Source organism: Amblyomma maculatum, unplaced genomic scaffold, assembly GCF_055883805.1.
Source record: "Amblyomma maculatum isolate TAMU_Amacu unplaced genomic scaffold, ASM5588380v1 scaffold_18, whole genome shotgun sequence".
In the NCBI taxonomy this organism is placed as follows: domain Eukaryota; kingdom Metazoa; phylum Arthropoda; class Arachnida; order Ixodida; family Ixodidae; genus Amblyomma; species Amblyomma maculatum.
Window position 1 is genome coordinate 3,494,908 of NW_028146743.1, and position 5,110 is coordinate 3,500,017.

General features: G+C 41.6%; 1 pseudogene; it reads right to left on the reverse strand.

The window, feature by feature from the left end:
* Positions 1–3,822: 3,822 nt before the first annotated feature.
* On the reverse strand, positions 3,823–4,818 carry LOC146171728 (uncharacterized; annotated as a pseudogene).
* Positions 4,819–5,110: the final 292 nt, after the last annotated feature.

Genomic DNA, 5,110 nt, shown 5'->3' on the forward strand with positions numbered 1-5,110 from the left:
TTTACAACCCAGAGGGTTTGCTTTTAAGCCGTATAATATGACTTGTGTAATAATCGCGGAAGTTCTAGCCATTATAGAGGGTAGGATGAAAAGTCTTCTTACCTTCAGCAAGTATGGAAACCTGGGAATGCATTACGTGCCACATAGTATCGCTCAGAAGTAGACTCCCTGGGCTGCGAACTTTTGATAAAGGCTGTACGTCTGTTTTCAGATGACTGCGTTTTTTATCGAAAAATTAAAACGGCTGTTGACCCTTTTGAACTCCAAAATGACTTAACTTTAATCCATGTCTGGTGTTTAAAATGGAAAAATAAGCTTAATACAGAACAGTGTACTCAATTTTGTTTTATTTCAGGAAAAAAAGATAACAATACAAGCTAATTATCACGTAAACAATGAGTTGCTTATTCAAAGATGTACATATAAATACTTGGGTGTTATATTGTCAAATTATCGTTCATAGAGACCACATGTGTATCACATGATTGCTGAAGCTGGTAGGGCGCTGAACTTCATTCAGCGAAATTTAAGGTTCTCAAAACCAAGGCCCAAAGAAACAGCTTTTCTGCCCTGCGTTCGATCTATTATGGATTTGCTTGTATCGTATGCGACCCTGCACAGCAATCATTAATTGAAAAACTAGAGAAAATCCAGAATCGAGCGGTCAGGTTCGTTTTGGACGGGTACGCGAACGAGGAGAGGAGGTAGTTGTACCGCAATGAAAAATTACTTGCTTGGAAGATCATGCTTCCCGTAGACGGAAGTTCAGGCTAAAGTTTTTGTGCCAAATATATAACTGAAAAACAGGGATTCATCGCGATAGTTACTTTAAAAAACCATTCTACGTTTTAGACAGTATAGGACCATTCCTGTAAAATTCAAGAGTACTGCTCCAGGACGAACTTGTTTGTAAATTCCTTTTTTTTTTTTTTTTTTACTGTTCAGTTCAGTTCAGTTTTATTCCTTAAAGGCCCCCCTTTCAGGGGATGTTACATAAGGGGTGGGAATACACTTGAAAATGCAAACAAATAGTAATGATTATTTAACATTGAAGATGATACGCACTTAAAAACAGATGGCGAGGCGATGACGACGATGGCATACACTTGATAATGTAAAAAACAGCGATGATTAACATTGAAGATGATCTGTTACACGCGCTTGAAAACCAGATGGCGAAGCGATAACGACGATGTCATAGGGAAGGCCGTTCCAATCTGAAACTGTCCGAGAAAAGAGCGAAGCAGAAAAAGTAGTAGTGTGCGATGATGGGCGAGCAACTTGTAGTGGGTGACTGGTGCGGTGAGACATGCGCGCTGCGGCTGTGATGTACGGTGCTTGATTAAGAGAAGAGTAAAAAAAAAACTTGTGAAAAAGAGCGAAGCTAGCGATGCGGCGACGAAATGAGAGGAGTGGCAATCCAGATTTCACTTTCAAAGTTGAAACACAGGTGTCGTATGAATACGAAGGAATGAATGAACCGGACGGCACGATTTTGAACAGATTCCAATGCAGTGATTAGGTATGCTTGATGTGGGTTCCAGATGGCAGATGCACATTCTAATTTCGGTCTTACCAGTGATTTGTATGCGAGCAGCTTTACCTGAGGTGGGGCAAGACGAAGATGACGCTTAAGGAAACCTAGTGTTTTATTCGCTGCTGAAAGGATGTTACTAATATGAACGCGCCACGACAGATCAGGAGAGATGGTGATTCCTTGATATCTGTACGATTCTGTTAGCTCAATTGGTGTATTAGAAACCGAGTAATAAAAGCGATAAGGGTTACGACGACGAGAAAAGGACATGAATTTGCATTTAGTAGGATTAAGAGACATCAACCAATTATTGCACCAGTTTAATACACTGTTAAGATCCGCCTGAAGGGTGTGTTAATCATCACGATTGTTAATGGTACGGTAATAGAAGGGGACCAAGGACAGATCCTTGCGGAACGCCGGATGTTACTAGGACGGAGTTAGACAGGTGGCCGTTAACATAGACTGACTGCGAACGATTAGTTAGACATTCTTCAATCCATTTTAAAATATTAGGTTGTAGGTTGAGCTGCGAAAGTTTTAGTAATAAACGGCGGTGGGGGGCCTTGTCAAAGGCTTTGGCAAAGTCTAGAAAAATGGCATCGGTCTGCATGTTACGGTCAAGATAAGTATGTAAGTCATGAAGGAAGAGTGCTAGTTGGGTTTCGCATGAGAGGCCCTTGCGAAAGCCGTGTTGCGAAGGATGGAAAAATTCGTTTGAGTCAAGGAAATTGATGATTTGTGAGTATACGACGTGTTCCATTATTTTACACGGTACGCTGTTAAGGAAATGGGGCGGTAATTGAAAGGTACGTCTCTGTTACCAGATTTGTAGACTGGAATGACCTTTCCCTGTTTCCAGTCAGCTGGAATGATTCTTTAAGAGAGTGACTGTGAAAAAAGGAGACATAAATAGGCGGCACCCCCCCCCCCCCCCCCCCTCCAAGTAGTGTTCACATTCTTCAAAAGTTTTGAATTAATTAGGTCTGTACCAGCTGCGGATGAAAGTTTCATATTATGAATTATGGATGAAATGCCTTCTACGCTGAAGGTGATAGCCGGCATGAAGGATTCCAAGTGAAAGGATGGTAAGTGTGGAGGGGCGTTAAACTCGGTGGTGAATACAAATGCGAATGCATGGTTAAAAATATCTGCGCAGTTATCAGTAACAGGTTCATGCAAGTCATTAGTTAACGTAATACGGGAACGATGAGTAGGATTTAAGACCTGCCAAAATTGCTTTGGGTTTCTTATTAGTAGGTTTGGTAAGTCGTGGTGAGAAAATTAGTGCTTGGCATTGCGAACGGAATGTCAGCATAATTTTTCCATTTCGTAATATTTTTCCCATGCGGCGGGTGTGTCGATGCGTTTGGCGGAGCGAAAAAATATTTTATTTTTGTTTTCTAGGCGTTTTAAATGGCGGGTAAACCAGGGTTTATTGCGGTTAGTGTGAAAAGTAATCGTTGGGACAAACGTATCAGTGAGATTGTTTAATTTGCTCTTGAAGATCAACCAGTTTTCATGAATTGAGCGAGTGTGAAATGTAGATTCATATTCGGGAAAGAAGGTGTTCAGATTTTCAATTATTGCGTTATAGTTGCCTTTATCGTATAGACGTATTGTTTTGTATTTTTTTAGTTTTTTTTTTTTTTTTCAGATGTCTGTTTTTTAGTAGAAGGAAATGAAAATTGAGCATGTATGACTTTGTGATCACTGATTTCCGGAAGATAACTGATAGATGTTAGTTTTTCGGGGCTATTGGTTAATATCAAATCGAGTGTGTTTGCCGATTCTCGTGTCACACGGGTTGGCTGCGACACTAACTGGGTAAGGTTAAAATTTAGACACATTTCGATAAAGTTCTTTTCCTCTGCATGGCACGTTATTGCGGAGCTATTTAAGTTCTGCCAGTCAGTAGTTAAAATCACTGAAAAGAAGGATGTATGCATTTGAATATGTGGAAAGAAGTTTATGAATGGTATTGTTGAGATTACGTGGAAAGTCAGGATTAGTCTGCGGAGGTCTGTAGCACACGCCGAGAAGTACTGTTACGGGGGGAGTGCGGCAAATGAGCCATGCTGATTCGATGTGAGAAGTGACGTCAACAACAGAGCATGATATATCCCTAGGAATTGCAGCAAAGACACCACCACCCCCTAAATCTTTCCGATCATTTCTATATGGATTGAAATCAGGCAAATCAGTCAGTACTTCAGCATGTGTTATATCACTTTTTAGCCAAGTTTCAGTTAATATAAGTATGTTGCTCCTGGATGACGAGATGATGTTTGATACGAGATCACGTTTAGGAAGGAAGCTCTGGATGTTAGTGAATATTACGGAAAACGAAAGGGCATTGCGGGGCATGTTGGGTCGATGTTTTGTTGATGGTTGGCGACTAGGGAACTGCTATGCGACTTCTTTAACAGTATCAGACGATGCGTCGAAAGTGTAGCGTTTTGATCCGATATGCAATGTTTTGAAGGGTAAAGAGTACTTGTCAGAGTGTGCTTTGACAAATGTTAGCAATTGCTTCCGTGCGTGTCGAACGGGGCGGGAAAAGTCTTCACCAATGCTGTAATTGGTGTTTTTTTTAATTTCTGGACATTAGATAGAAGGGCGTTTTTTGTCTTCTATGACAAGAATTTTACGATTACAGGACGAGTTCGATCGGCTGAGTGATTTCCAAGACGATGGGCTCTTTGTATGTCGGTAGGTTCCACCCGTACACCTAGATTACTTAGACAGATATCAATAACTAATTTTTCGGACTCAGCCCACGATTCAGTGCTATTCTCGGGGATGTCATAGAAAATAAGATTATTCCTGCAAGGTCTATTTTCTGCGTCGTCTAGATGTGCTTCCAGTTCGTGTATCTTATTATTCATGGTTATCGTGTTGGCTTGCAATACATCCATATCTGTTTTTAAGAGTTTAAGTGTTTGATAGTATGTTTCTATTTCAGTCATACGTTTTTGTAGGTCTGTAATGGTTTCATCCGTCTTGCTGAGCTGGGCTTTCAACCCCTGTATCTCGGCAATCAGTTGTGTCTGGCCGGCGGTTAGTTTCTCTAATCAGCCAGTACAGCAGCGATGTTTTCGGGACCAGGGTTAGTTTCGACGTCGCCTGATAACATTAGCAAAGAATGAATTACACCAGCGCACTCAATAGCAATGGCAACACAGCAGTGGAGGCTCGGGAACTGCACTAGCATATAGTTGCTTGATTTTTTTAGCGAAGAGGACATATGATTTACCGACCTGCATCGCAAAAGTAAGCGGTTTAGGTGGCTCCGCCGTAGTGCAGTCACCGAGCCCACGGAGTCGTGTCGGCGGATGACGCCCGTTTATACATGATGGTGCTGTCGATGATGATGCGGTAACCCATGGTCTGGTGAGGTCCGGTGGTTCCTCTAGCGGCAGTTCCAGTGTGGGAGTGCAATTGACTTGTGTCTTTAGGAGTCGCAAGCGTGCTGTGCAAACTATAATGTGTTTTTTGCTTAGCTGTAACGCCCCTGCTATAACGCATTCGGGTAATGCAGGATAATTTTTGAATAAAGAATGGGGAAAAAGG